The sequence below is a fragment of the Plectropomus leopardus genome, chromosome 11 (assembly GCF_008729295.1).
Source record: "Plectropomus leopardus isolate mb chromosome 11, YSFRI_Pleo_2.0, whole genome shotgun sequence".
Taxonomy (NCBI): Eukaryota; Metazoa; Chordata; class Actinopteri; order Perciformes; family Serranidae; genus Plectropomus; species Plectropomus leopardus.
Genome location: NC_056473.1, coordinates 2,057,857 through 2,073,792, shown reverse-complemented (window position 1 = coordinate 2,073,792; position 15,936 = coordinate 2,057,857). Strand labels below are relative to the sequence as shown.

Genomic DNA, 15,936 nt, shown 5'->3' with positions numbered 1-15,936 from the left:
CAGTCCGTCCTCCAGCGCCTCCTAGAGAACTCCCTGTATGTAAAAGCAGAAAAATGTGAGTCCCATGTCTCTTCAGTGTCTTTTCTGGGGAACATTGTAGCACAAGGCAACATCCAGATGGACCCAGCCAAGGTCTCAGCTGTCACCTCCTGGCCTGTTCCTGAAAACCCCAAACAGCTTCACCGTTTCCTGGGGTTTGCCAACTTTTACCGTTGCTTCATCTGCAACTACAGCTCTGTGGCAGCCCCCCTCACCACCCTGACCGCCTCCAAAGTGCCCTTCCAGTGGTCACCTCTAGTTGCAGCAGCCTCCCAGACCCTCAAAGATCGGTTCACCTCATTGCCCATCCTCCAGGTGCCTGACTCTGAATGACAGCTTGTGGTCAAGGAGGACGCCTCAGATGTTGGGGTGGGGGCCATCTTGTCTCAGTGCTCTGGCACTGTGCCTTCTTCTTTCGATGCCAGTCCTCTGCTGAGAAGAATTATGACGCTGGTAACAGGGAAGTGTTGGCAGTTAAGATGGCCCTAGAAGAGTGGCGCCATTGGTTGGAGGGCACCAAGGTGCCTTTTCTTGTGTGGACAGATCACAAAAATTTGGAGTATATACGCTCTGCTAAAAGACTGAACTCTCGCCAGGCCCACTGGTCCCTGTTCTTTGCCCGTTTCAACTTCGTCCTCTCTTACCATCCGGGGTCCCGCAATGCCAAGCCTGACGCCCTTTCCCGTCAATTCCTGAGGACAGAGGATTCTGTTGATAGACCTGAGTCCATCCTCCCTACATCCTGCCTTGTTGCCACATTGACCTGGGATATATAGGAGAGGGTGAGAGCCGCCACTGCCTTTCCGTCCCTCCAGCCTTGAGGTCAGATGTGCTACTATGGGCCCACTCCTCCAAGCTCTCCTGCCACCCTGGTGTTCAATGGACACAGCATGCCCTCCTCCAACGTTTCTGGTGGCCCACCTTGCAGGAGGACGTCCAGGAATTCATCAAAGCCTGTCTTACTTGCAGTCAACACAAGACCTCCCGCCGGCCTCCTGCTGGGCTGCTTCAACCTCTTCCTGTTCCTCACCGCCCATGGTCTCACATATCCTTGGACTTTGTCACTGGTCTTCCCACCTCTGATGGCCACTCTGTCATCCTGACCATCGTGATTGACCTGACCTGATTCACTCTCGTTAGCGGAGTAAAGGTCTCCAGTACCTTGTGGACTGGGATGGTTACGGTCTTGAAGAAGGGTCCTGGGTTCCTGCTTGCCATATTGTGGACCCCAGTCTCGTGGCCAACTTTAATTGGCATCACCCCGACCAGCCAGCCAATGAGTCTGCTCGTTGAGGGACCCGCATCTTGCCCCGACTTGTCCAGGATGTTGAGGACCATTCTATGAGGGAGATGTCAGATGCCTGCCATACCCGCCTGCTCTACTCTGATGCATCTTCTGGTTAGCTGTGTTCTTGCATTAACCTGCTGAATAAAGACTGTTAATTCAACAAACCTGGTTCATTTGTGCTGCAATTGGGATCACTCTACACCCATTATAATTTCATTTTTTTAAGCACTTTCTTGAGGCAATTTCTTGGTTGTTTTTTGGCGTTGTTGTTTCTTTGTCTGTTTACTTATTTCTTATTTTGAGGTAATTTTCTTGTAACTTTTTACTAATTTCTTGTACATTTTTGACCATTTCTTTTGAAGTTTCTCGTCACCCTCTTCCCATGAATTTTGGTAGATATCAAGCCAATTGGATCAGATTTCAAAATGTTAGTAAAGATTTGAATGCAGGACTTGAGTATTTCCGCACTGTAATATTACTACTTTTACTTAACTGAAAGATCTTAATGCGTCTTCTGCCACTGCCTGGGACCACACTGGAATAGGATGTATGTCTACATAGGTCCGATGCTCCTGTTTAGTAGCAAACTATACAGTTGCAGTCACATCTTAACTGCAACAAGAGGAAGACTGACATCTTATCTCACCTCCACAGAGAAATGGAAAAAACGGAGCCTGAAGAAGCCTATAATGCAGACACAACACAACAGCCTCTACACATCAAAGCAAGCCCCAACCAAGCTGAGCATGCCGTTGTGTGTCACTGAGGAATAGTCCTCTTTTTATGTAACACACAGATGATTAAAGAGTTCAACACAGCAAGCAGACTAATGACTCCACTGGGTTGCAGGGGAACTCAGGAGAGGAGAAGGCAGGGCCTCTGGAGAATACTTGCTGAAACAGGGATAGGTTCTAAAATATACAAATTTATTCATCAGAAAGCAGTCTTTTTATGTCATCGATGTGTGCGTGAGTGTGTGCAGGTGGCACAGAGTGAATGTGAGCAAGGAAGGCAGAGGGGCAGAGAGAGAGAGATGAGAGAGAAAGAGAGATAGCAAGTCTGATCGTATCAGCCCTCTGTGAGCTAAAAAACATCGAGCAACCGGTAACAACCACCACGAAAAAAAAAAAACTGCAAGCCCTGCCGCCACTTTCTGCATCTTCCTTTCTTCTCTAATAGCATTATGTATATTATAATATATTATAAATATCACTAATAAGTTATCTGGCAGCATTTTAACAGGTCAAAATTAACACATTGCTTTCTCTGTTGCTGCTTTTTCCCCTGAGTTTATCATACATGGATGCTGGTATGTACATACAGAATAGTCAGATTTTTTTTCCCAATCCCTTGTGAGAGGTGACATTGTGATGAATGGTTGTGCTGTCTTGGGACAAAGTGCAGGAATTATTGTCAGTCACTATAGGGGGAGGAATTAATGACCACTACCTAGTGGCAAAGGGTAATCACATAAGATTAAGAAGAAAGAAAGATATCTTCAAGCATAGAAGGTGCAACGTTTGACCCTGTAATCATGTGCACGGGGATAAAACTTACATATCAGCAGCCATTCTGGTAGGGATTATGTCTCGATAAAACGCTGAGAAAATGTAGAGCTTCATAACACTGAATATTAATTTAGCAAAGAAGGTGTAAACAGCCTTAAAATGACTCAAAATTCAAGTGTACCCCTTTGAAAATAGCCTACACATGCTTGATAGGTAGAAAAATAATCATATATAATATACTTATCATAATTATCAGTATTTTGTTCTTTTGTGTACTATGCCTTCCATTATAAGGAATATGTTGTCAAACTTATAAAATGTTGTCTCTTTTTTGGTGATGCACAACCATTACTCACTTAATCGGAACTCTCCAGAGTTTCCTGTGAATGAGCCAAACACATGACTCAATGCAAACTTTGTTATTAAGTTTGCGCTTCAATGATTTTTGATGATGTCTTATTTGTCTGAGGTCACAAACTGGCAGTGACACTACCAACAAGTTCACTGAGTTGTAATTTGAACCCCTGAAGTTGCTGTGTTGATCTGAGTTAATTTGGTTTCCTCCCACTCTCCAGAGATCATTCCAGGTCTCATTCAGTGTTGCCAAACCATAGCAGGACGTGTTGTGTCTCAAATCGGATACTTCCGTACTTATACTTGCTGGTCTGAGTGCATAAATGCATCACGCTCACAACTATAGCAAAATGCAGTGCAGAATTAGTACCCAAATGGTGCTCTTGTAACAAACATTGGACACGTCCCACCCTCAGTGGTCACCATGTTGCCTACATAGTGAAGGGGCAGGACCACAAACACATAGAAGAAGTCAAGTGAGCAAAGACTGTACAAAATAATGGATGTAGCTACAAAGCAGGTTTTAATCAACCCTCAAATTGCACAAATTGAAATTGCAAATATAAAATACGTCTAATAGAAACACGTCAATATTGAAAAGAAAATTGCAAAAAGTTAGTATTTCAGGTATTTCAAAAAAGCCATACTTTGCAAAACTGCAATGGAAACACTTTTTTGGCTTTTCTAGGTCACATGATGCTATGGATATGTGCTTGTCAGTAGGAACTGCAATAGAAATAAAGCTGCTAATGTTTTGATCACCATGCTTCTTTGAATGTTATCGCAAGAGAATTTGCATAAAATCACTCAGTGGAAACGCAGTCATCTCGCAACATTTCTAAAATATTGCACAAATCTGCATAAATCTGTAATGGAAACCTACCTACTGTTAAGATACATGCATTGGTTTTCATCTCAGCATACCCACCGAATGGGAGCATACATAACCTAAACAACCTGGGTTTGGAAGCCGGATGCCATATATCTGTTCCATATCATGCAGTTGATTTTCCACTATTTATTAATGATTTTGATGATATTATGATGCTGTTTCTGTGTGTCCCTCTCCATTGCGCATCCATTTCCAATACCTGCTAATCCGACTCATGGTGGTGGGAGGTTGGAGCCTGTCCCAGCACAAACTGAATGAAAGGGAGAGTATATACTGGACAGATTGCCAACAACAGGGCTCCTGTACTTGGTTTGTCCTTTTGAATTCTTCATTTTTTTGTATTGATTGAGAGGATATAGCTTATTTTTCATTATTTCTGCATTAAATACACATTGTTTTCTTTAATCATGTAGCCATGTGAATAAAGAGGGGGGTTTTGAGTTTTGAATTTTGGGGGGATTCCATTCCCTCTCTTGTTGACATAACTCTGAGGCTGTTGCAAACCATTGTACTCGGAGAGGAAACATATTCCGTCCTTAGACTGAGGTGCTTTTTTTTTAACAGGTAACCAGCAGACTTGTAGAGAGACTCATTGGAATACGTTGAATAAGCTGAATTTTAACTATTTAGGAAAATTGACGATTTGCACGGCTTTGTGAAAAAAAGTTAGCATTCTCAAGTCACTATGGCTTGTGTGTAATATGTGGGCTACAATTTCTCTTGTTTAATCTTTTTAAATAATAATAATAATATATGGTGAGAACGTGGGCATTAACCCTTTGAAACCTGGTGCTACATCACTTTTGTGCTGCATTCAGACGCCTTTCACAGGTATTTGAACCTTTGAACTCTGAGCAAATTGGATTGAGTTCTTCACAAGAAATAATTTGGCAGGAAATGTCCCCCAAATTGCAAAAAATTTGTAGAACTAGAAAATCATTTTTAAAAAGCTATGGAAAAATGTCTGAAAAACTATCTACTTATAGTTATCATAATTATACATTTTACATAGTTTTTACAGAATTATTATATTTTCTTTTTCCCCCCATTTTACTCTTCCTGTTGGTGTTTTTCTGTTAACTCATTTTTTCTCCTTTTTTACTTTTGTTGTTCTTGTTCTATAAATTCCTTTCCCTGCCTTTTTTTTTTTTACTTTTATTGTAGTTGTTGTTTGCTTTTAAGTTGCTCATTGCCATATTGCCACGTTTTTGAAAGAAATCAGTCCAATTTGCCCAGGTTTCAAAGGGTTAACTGTATGTTTCAAAGGGTAACATACTCATGCTAACCTGAGTATGTTACACTCACGTCTGTCCCTCCCAAAGCAATGGCAGATAGGAGCTATAGTTACTTTAACTCTCACTTGAGGCTAAGGGGACATAAAATTACAACTTGAAGGTACACAAAAAATATGTAAATAAAGTAATACTTAAATTGTCATGAATGATAATGGAATAATTACTGTATGTAACAATACAACTATATTATGTATCTCCAAAATGTGGAAGTATTCCTCTTAAAATATATATCTTTCCAGAGTATTCTGCCTAAATTCGTATGGTGATTTAATTAAAATAATGAAAATATGCAATTACTGAAGTTGTCATACTAAGTCATGGCAAGTTATAGAAGAAAAATCTGATATTGTTATCATTGTGATATGCATAATTCAAGTATAAAGTAGTTTTGATTCTACTACTAAATAGAGTTGCATACATATTATTATGTATTAAACATAAAATATGTTTTTTTATTTATCATAAATACAAATAATAGGGGAGAGAATTTGAGATAACCCGTTTAAAAAAACAATACTTTTAACTCAAGTGTATCCATCTGATTCCATTTAAATCTTTTTCAATCAAGTTGAGTGGATTGTTTAATTTCAGTCTCATTTCCACAAGAGCTTTGCTCCCCTTCTCTTTGGTTCAGGGCCTTTTTTAGACAGAGAACATAAAACCCAGAACACGCATCCTTTCAGAGGAAGAGATCTTCATCCCTGGATATGGCATTGAAATAGTAAATGCAAATCCACTCAAATGGTTACTCCTCATGAGTGTGATCCAGCAGGGATGACAACATAAACAATGGCGCAGATAGTTGTTCAAACCAGCCGCACATTGCTATTGTTAGGATTAGCATGGTAATCTCAGGGCTGGAAAAGCTCACTGCAGAGACACCTGATCAGCCCCGAGTGGATAACTGTTTGTTCCTTTTTCATTTCAGACAATTATTACACATGGTGTAGCTCCATATTATGATGGATGTTTATATTGCATATAAAAGTTGAAAATAAAGAACAGAGTGTAAGTGAAGTATGAGCAAGATAAAATATATGTGAGAGACAATGCAGAGGAGGTCTGTAAAAGGGAAAGCAAAGGAGGATGGCAAATATAAAGAAAGAAAAAAGAGAGCAAAATGAGAGCTGGTGTTTGTCTGGATGGGCAGAAGGCCCGTAGAGCTTGGCAGGAGTTCTGCCTCTGACAGCAGCTGTGGCCTCAGTTTTATATCTTAAGGTGGTGCCTTGACTCGGCACCAGCCTTTCTATCTCCATCTCTCATGTTTTCAATCAGAGGGGACCATAAATTATTGTCAGCAGTAATCACAGCTGTCCACTGCGGGCCTGCTGAGGGGTCCCAGCCTGTCTGGGTGCATCAAGTCACACTGGATCATGGCACCTCTGATATGGGCAGTGAGAAGACCCTGCAAGCCAGTAAGACACAACACGAAAGTTTAAATGAGGTTCTGTTTATCCAAGAACCTGAAGCTAAAGAAAATGATCTGCTGGATGAGGGGATTAAAGTCTGATTTAAAAGAATAGTTCAACTAAAAATGACAATCTACTTATAATACATTATTATCAATAGGCAGGTTTCCATTATAAATTTGTGCAAAACTTAAGCAATATTTTCAAATTGTTGATAAAACACAATTGCAAGATAACCATGTAGGCGTGTTATGGAGCGATAATGGAAAGGCAAGCCCCTTATACATGAGAGCAGCCACTTATGAGGGATTTCTGGGAGGTGATAGTCCACGATTTCACTGGGGAATTGTGGATTCAAAACTTCCAGATGATCTGCTCACCTTTTGAGTTGAGTTGAGTTGAGTTGAGTTGAGTTATGTGATGCAATAACAGCTCTTGTAGCTCCTGCTGCATCATGAGCCAGTTCCTACTGACAAGCACATAGCCACAGCATCATGTGACCTGGAAAAGTCAAAAAAGTGTTGTGAAATGGGCTTTTGGAATTGTCTCCAATGGGCATACTTTATAATTGTAATTTCAATTTGCACAATTTAAGGGTCAATCCTACCAAGTGTCTGTAGACACTAATCAGAGCTTGCTATCAGCCTTAATCAGCCTGCTTCTTTCATCGACCCCTAAATTATGCACCTTGTCATTTTACAATATATATAAACAAGTATGCCTCCTGACAACAACCCTACCTGCTCTCATTCCATCTCATTAAATACCAATGCTTTATCAATGAAAATACATGTCAAAATATGACATGCTATGTACGCTTCGTCATCATTTTTGGACCTTCAAAGACAATGTGTCAATTTACTTGACATGTGTCATGTGATATATGTCACTAGCATAGCATGCTACCCATGTTAGCACACTATGATATTAACCCTTTGAAACCTGAGCTAAGTTTCTTGATCTCTTCCAAAAACATGGAAAGAAGGCAATGAGCAACTTAACAAGAAATTACCCAAAAATTTGCAAGAAATTAATAAAGATATATATTTATTTATTTATTTTTTTCTATTTTCATTATTTTCAAATATAGAAATATAGATTTCTTGGTATTTATAATGATTTTCTCCTTCCCTCCCTCTCTCTTTTTAAGCTCATTTGCCGATGTTTTTTTTTTTTTTTTGTCATCTTTTACTGATGTTTTTGCAATAGGCAGGACATTTCTTGGCAGGTTGCTGATTGCCTTTTTCCCCATATTTTTTGAAAGAAATCAAACCATTTTGCGCATGTTTCAAGGGTATAAATGCTTGTGAAAGGCATCTGAATACAGCAAACGATGTCAATCCGGGTTTCAAGGGGTTAAAATCACACCATTGACTTTTTGTTTCATACAGGAAACAAACAGTGGGCTTCCGGGGAAGTCCAGTGTTTGTTCAGCCCATTGACCACCAACTATGGTAGTTGCCAGTAGCATCACAAACTGCCACTGCTCAGAACATATCATACCATCACAAAGCGTGCTTTTATTCATTGATGTCTGATACTGAGATCCACTGACAAAGTGGTGGTATTTGACGAGTTAGGTTGTTGCCTGCGGTGTCAGAAATAGCTGCTACCCTGTGCGTATTGTACCCTCACTAAAGGTGCCTCTGTGCATTGGACTCTGATGCTGCCATCACTGACATAGCTGTGGTAGCCTATTTGATGAGTTAAGCGTCAGAATGGGCTGGACAACCGGTTCATGAGTTCTGAAAGGGGGCATCACTAAAGGACAATTAACACGGCAGCGGTTTTTGTTTGAAACATTAAACTTTTGTTGCAGGTTGGCCTTTCCTTTGGCCTGAAAATGCAAACTTTTGAAACCAGGTTCCAGAGTGTGATCTTTTGAAAATGCAACCCCTTCTGTCGCCGTGTAAACTGGCAATGCGCCTATCCTGTGTGAACAGTGACATCACATCCACACATGGTCTTCTTCTATTACAAAGTTACACCCCCAACTACTGGCCTGGCATGCATGCTACAGTGTTTTCGGTTGTCTTTGCACATCTGTGTACACGAGGATCATTCTAACAATGTTATCATATGAACGCAAATTTTTTTAAACATGCAAAGGAAAGACTTACCTGTTTTCAGACAGGGCTTCATGTCTAAATGTGGCCTCAATGGTGTGTGTGTGTGTGTATGTGTGTGTGTGTGTGTGTGTGTGTGTGTGTGTGTGTGCGTGTGTGTGTGTGTGTGTATGTGTGTGTGTGCTCAATTTTGTTATAGGCCTCTCACAGACACACACAAACTTGACCTCCATGCCAAACGTCAGCCTCCTGGGGCAAAAACTGTGGCCGCTAAAGGGTGGGGAAATTTTTGTAAACTGACCGACCAACCAACAGAGCAGCCTATAGAGCTGCTGGTCACAGCTAAAAATACATGCAAATAAAAAGTACATATGGGACTTCTGACCCATGGAAAACTACTTTTTCTCCTTAATAGTTGAAGAGAAAGCTCAGATGACACTTCCTGTGTTTATCTTTTGTTTTAACTTTGGTGGAGTTTTGATGACAAGGGGGCGAGCTGTTAACTGCTGAATATTAAATTTCCGGTGAACAATTCCTTTTATTCTGTGACGTTGGAAAGGAACACAAAATGACAGACTGTACATCTGTGATCAAACAAGATCATTAATTGTTGCATTCTTTAAAAAAGATGTGTTTTTTTTCATTTAATTCTAACCCTGAATGAAAAGGGAGAATGCCTGTTAGATTTTTCACTAAATGCTGGCACAGCTCTCCTCCCTGAAGTTGTAAAGCAGACAAAGTGGGTTTCCCCTCTTTCTTCTGTCCGCAAAATTCATCTGGCTCCTTTGGCAAGCTGCCCGGGTAATCGTGGCACGGTCTGTGTTTTTCACGACAGCACTGTTATTTTGCTGTGAAAACTCGCAGCATGGGGTGGCACACCCACCTCTGGCAAGACACTGCTGTCAGAGCTGATCAGCAGAGAGCAGCCTTCCCTTTCAATTAGCCTTGTCTGTCTAAGAACAGGGCCAGGAGCACCAGCACACAACCACACAGGCACCCAGTGAAGGAACAGCAAGGAGAGCAGGTGGGAGGAGAGGGGAGAGCTGGAGAAGTAAGCCCCAAAACTCCAAACAGGGACTGAAATACCCTCCACTGCTGTGTGCTAAGTCCCTCTGTACCAGAAAAGGGCTCTGCCATGGCACGTCACAGTAAACACAGGCAGGCTCCATGGAAACACGGCCATTTGGCAGAAAAGCATGGGATGAGATATGGCACCAATGAGGCAGATAATTCCCTGAATAACTATATCTTCCCCCTCATGTGCTATCACAGTGATGAAGAGCGTGCATGTGTGTGAAAAGAGAGAGAGAAAAGGAGAGCATGTGGTGAAACAGTCATGTCACATGTTAAGAGTTACTTGGGAAACAACACACCACAATTTTTTATGGCACTAATCAAGACACAAATTAGAGGTTGTTTGGGGAGCTTATGAACAGTGTTGAAGGGGCTTTAGGAGGAGCGCTGGGAGTGAAAAGAGAAAGGGTGGCAGCCGTGCCCCTAGGTTGTTTGTCACAAATGCCACATCCAGGTGGGATTTGCAGAGCTGCACCCTAGCCAGCATCTTTCTTTCAGTGGAAAGAGCCTGAGGTGGAGGATGGTAAACATGGGCAGCTGTAACATAGACAAAAATGTCCCCGTGGGCTCAGCTGGGGATTTTCAATAGAGAAACCGCGAGGAGGAAGCAATGTATCGATAACCTTATCAAGTCTGTGGACATTCTTAGCATTCAGGATACTGCTTACAGATTCGGTTCTGCACATTTCAAACATCTTACCACCAACAACATGCAGGCAAAGTAGATGCGACCTTTAAGTAACTCTGACTGGATGGAAAACTTACTTCAAAGACCTGTCTCAGGTTAAAACCGAACGCAATCTCAACACCTTGAGCCTTTTCTTCCTGTTCTAGTGTTTAGTTTAACAAAGACAAAGTGTGCAGAATCAAAGCAGGAAATAAGAAGTCACAGAGAAGAGGAGAACTGTGTGGTATACGGCTCCAATTTTCCAAGCTTCATTTTTCCCTCAGCAGTTAAAGAGATGCTCTACTTTAATGAGTATCATGTGTTTAAAGCTATTGTAGACGGGCCATAGCACCTATAAAACCAGCAGCTCTGTCACCAGCACAATGGAACCTGGGAAACCCATCACTGAGTAGAACTTATAAAACCTCAGTGTAAGTGCACTAAAGTGTTTGACACGTCTGTCTTTATGTTTTTGCCTTTTGTCTTGTTGGGAACAAGTTGTCAAGAGTTTGTGCAGGTGTCATGGAGTTCTCCATCTGTCTGTCCGTCAATCCATCAATCCACTTATTGGGTTGCAGGGGCAGCAAGCTAAGCATAGAATTACAGCCGTTTTAACTTGGAACTCGTCAAATAGCAGCGCTCTGTCAGTGCTTTCGGCATACAAGCATGACACCAAAAGCCATCTTCTGTGCATCTGGAACTCGGCTGGACGGCATCAGAATTAAATTAGAATTATTCATTAGATTAATATCAATAAGTATTTGAATTAGCACAAAGACAGAACAAGTTCTGTAGTTATTTTATGCTGACTAGCGGCTGGACGGCACCAGAAGGGTGTGCAGCCAGCGTCACTTGAGAACGTAGCTGGATGGAACTGGTTGGCTGCCCATGGAACACTGAAAAACAGCATTAGGTAATAACGATGACAATAACCACATAATATAAGGAGCGGGCGGGCATGGTGACATCACATTAATGGCATCCCAGAGCACAAACAGCTAACGCAGAGGGATACCTAAAACATGATAAGTAGACGTGAAAGGTCACTGACAAAGCGGCACCATGTGACAAGTTGGGATGAGAATGGATTGGGTATTCCAGAAATCCCTCTCCCAGTAATGTTTTCCAAAGCCTCATGAAAGATCTGCAAACACATCACCTGTTCTGGGTCTAATTACAAGGTCCTCCACCAGTTGCACATGAAAACATCTAATGGGAGTCTCCCAGGAGGCATCCTGATCAGATGGTTGGACTGGCCCCTTTTGACCCCGAAGGAGCAACGTCTCTAATCCAAGCTCCTGCCTGATGCCTGAGCTCCTCACCCCATCTCTAAGGGTGAGCCCAGACACCCTACAGAGGAAAATAAGCCCAGACACCCTACAGAGGAAAATAATTTAGGCCAAGATCTCTTCTTTCTATTTTGGCTTGGGGACCTCAGAATTGCATTTCCGTTCTTTGCAGATGATGAGTCAGCACTTCCAAGTCTTAGACCATGGTTTTCAGTTAGAAAATGTTGGATTGCCACCATTAGGAGAGAGTTACTGTCCCAAGTAAAGGAGTTCAATTATCTTGGGGTCACTGAGTTGTAAATTTTTCCCAAGCCCTTTAAGGCCAACGTTGATAAGAAGTTGCCAAAAAGAAGAACTGATCAAAAAATTTTACCTCCTGATAAAGATCATGTGATATGATCAAAAGCTATAGAACAGCTTTATTTTGTCAGCTGCTGTTCTCAGGGCAATAATGAAACTTTAGGCTGCATGAAACATCATAGTTAAATGAGAGAAGGCTTTGGCACTAGTGGGGGCTCGAAATGAGACATGCATTGTAACAAACCCAGGCTAAAGCCATCTGCCACACTGCTCCACATGCTTGTACATCTTAGTATTTTATGTCAGGGAAAGGCATTGTTGTGTTGTGCATTGATGAGGATGTGAGATACTTGAGTGAATGTAATGCTATTAGCAGTACAAATGTAATTATATTAGAAGTGCAATGTAATACCACAGAGCAAATATAAGTTATTATCAATGTCACAGCACATACACAGTGTTATGATTGTTAAGTGGCATGGACGACTCTGGATGTGCTATTCTTTTTCATTATGGGCTAAACTCAGTATCTCTGCACACTTTCAAGCAATGCCAAACTCCAAAATCCAGCTGCTTTCTCATATCTATGGTTCCATATGTATCCTGTTCAATCCATATGTAACTGAGGATATGACTCTGTGTCTTTGGTCAAATAAGGACGAAATAAATATCTCCCAAATGGCCCATTGATATTTTGTGAATGGCAAAAGAACAAACTTATCCTGATGATATGGTTTGACTGATACTGCTGGAGACTAACAAAAGTTTTATTTCAAATACTGATGATTTTAAATACTAAACAAACATCTAATCTATGTATCTGTGTGTTATTAGAGCGATTTATGATCACCATCCATCTGTCTGGCAGAAACCAAATTGTGTCATGTCAGCTAAGATTTTGGTAGAAGATGTATTAATTTAAAGGTTCAGTATGTAGGATTTAGGGAGATATATTGGCAGAAATAGAAGATAATTTAATAGTTATGTTTTGTTTAGTGTTGTATTACTGGAAGATTTGTTGTTGTTTCATTATGTAAGAATGAGCTCTTTATATCTACATGTTTCTGCAGCAGCCCAGATTGGACAAACTATACACTGGCTCCAGATAGGGCCATTAGCTGTCTTGCTTTGGCCACTGTATTTTGCAGAATCTCTGTGGTGAGAATGCTGGAAAAACACAGATTTTTTTTATTCAGTGTTTTTACCACTTTAATCACCAAACTATTTGTTTTGAGGAGGAAGAGACCTCTGTGGATTATGTGGCTGCTGGTAAAAATCTTCTAAACATCTGGATCAGAAAGCAAGTGAGCACACACTATTTTATCAGGGAAAATAGGCTAGCAGTGGCTCATTTGACAAGAAACACTGATATGTAACATGAAACAACACAACTACACTATGAAAACAAATGATCTGGTTAAAAAACAACAACAACAACAACAAAAAACAACGGTTTGCATAAATCTTTTTGAGTTATGACAACTTCTCATGAATTCATGTCTAACAAGCGCACTAAATTGAGTTAGGGGGAAAAGCCTCTCTTTTGCAAATAAAGACATTTTTAAAGTTGTGCTCACTTAATAACTGATAGCAAAACACAAGTTTTTAAGTAAGAAATGTCTTTTGTGCTATAGTTGTTTGGCCTGCAGGTCCTTAACAGTCTTCACTGTCTGAATTTGTCCAGGCAATTTAAGTGTTCATGGAAGGAGACATAAAATCCTGAACTGAAGGTGGAGAAAAATTAAATTGCCAGGCCAATTTCATTACCTCACTACAACTTGAATTTTTTTAAATCAATCAACACTTAAATTTAGGTTTAAACTGCATGCAGTAAGTAGTTGATGTAATTATCAACATAATGTCATCACAACTCTTCAAAAACTATGTTTGCAACTTAAAAGGTTTATCTAGATCAATAAATTAGAGTTTTTATCCTGCAACTATGCATTTAATTAGGCAGTGCATGGTGATACGTCCCCTCAATTACTTTTTAAAGTGTATAAAAATGCACGCAGGACAGTTCATATGATAACCCACCCTATGAGTAAAGTTATGTCCTGAATGTAAATTTATGTAATTATTATGTTATGAAGGTTAGATTTAGGCAAGTAAATTACTGTGGAAAGGACAGACGTTAAGATGACTAAGTTCACTCATAGCTCACATGGTTCCATACACTACCCCTTGACTTTCCCCAGGAGACCAAAGTCCTTTATATTGTGACCCATCAACCACCACAGCCTACCTCAGGATCAGCCTGTTGTCATTCCAAACTTGTTGTATACATCCGCTCTGTCGGTGCTTATAGCATACAAGTGTGACGCCAAAAGCCAGATGGCACTGGCTGTGTCCACATGCAACGTTCATGAGCGGTGTTACTTGAAAATGCAGCCAGACAGAACTTGTTGCATGCGTATGAAGGACACTGTCAGGTAATAACGCTGCTGGTAACCATGTGATATAAGGAGCGCGAGCATGCTTATAGAGCGGGCTGGTGGAGAAGTGGATGTGTCCCACAAACTGACTTAAGTGTGGTAGAGTGGAGCTGTGTGTGGAGTTAAAAAACATTTCTACATGTTACCATGTGCCTCTTTTGCCTAAACCTAACCATCTGTGATTTTGTTGCCTAACCCTAACCATTGCATTGTGTAAGGGACCATGCTGCATCATCCCACCATGTGCATCTGCTGACATCACAGTAACGGCATTCCAGAGCATAAACAGCTGACGCAGAAAGTTACCTAAAACGTCATAAGTAGATGCAGAAGGTCACTGACAGAGCGGCACCATGTGATGAGATGGGATGAGAATGTGTTGTTGTAACCAGACCGTTCAGGACCTCTTTCTTCTTTACTCCTGCCAGTCCTTTGGTCACGTGATTACAGCCTTCAAAAATACGGGATTTTACACAAACTCCTGGCTCATGATGGAAATATGTTTGACTTTTAGTGAATTACTTTTCGAAGGAATCAAATATACAAACAGTGTGTGATAAAAGCCTGGTCACAAAAACACAGCATGTTATATTTATGTCAGACATTTTACTCTTATCTACACATTTGATACTTCCAAGGAATAAAAGGATATTGAGAGAAGACGCACATTTCAAAGACAATATAAATATTTGGTAAAGGAGGAGCTGTAGGACTCTAAGTACAGAGGAAAGGACAACATCTTCTTTTGCCTCTCCAGCTAATGTGTGGGACAGGGGCCCCTTTGGTGAGCGCTGTTGTCAGCTGAGACAAACTGCAGCTCCTGGGAGTGCCCCAGATCTGACAGAAACCTCCCCCTCCATCAGTCACATCATCTGAGTCAGTGAAGGAGTCTGCGCCCTGCTCGCGGTCACACTAACCAGGAGACACAAGCTGTTCCTCTCCAGGTGCTCATTAATGCACTTGTCCTTGATACCTCCACCGTACAACAACACAAAGACAAACACATGCCTGCCGTGTTCTAATTACACTTGCACGCACACACTGGCAGGGATGTGCATCATGCATTTTACTAAGAGACTTGTAAATGTCAAACAACGGCAGACGCCCCTTTGCTTCCCCCTCCTGCTGCTGCTACTCTTGTCTTTTTTTAATTTTTGGAAGGAGGGGTGCGCTCTGATGGGGACTGTTGTTGCGAAACAGAAAGACACAGTGAATGTGTAAAGATGGTTGGAGCCTTTGAAGTGCACAACGTTGGGGACAGCTGATAGGAGAGCTGGCACTGGAGTGGAGAGCAGCGCTGAAGGAATTCATCAAGCCTCC

At 41.2% G+C, this 15,936-nt stretch overlaps 1 long non-coding RNA gene across 1 annotated transcript; it reads right to left on the bottom strand.

The window, feature by feature from the left end:
• Positions 1-5,909: 5,909 nt before the first annotated feature.
• Positions 5,910-7,200, bottom strand: LOC121950796. Its single transcript, XR_006106343.1, has 2 exons — positions 7,166-7,200; positions 5,910-6,781 (listed from the first exon to the last, which is right to left on the bottom strand). It is a non-coding gene; the product is annotated as an uncharacterized LOC121950796 (long non-coding RNA).
• Between the last annotated feature and the right edge of the window lie 8,736 nt (positions 7,201-15,936).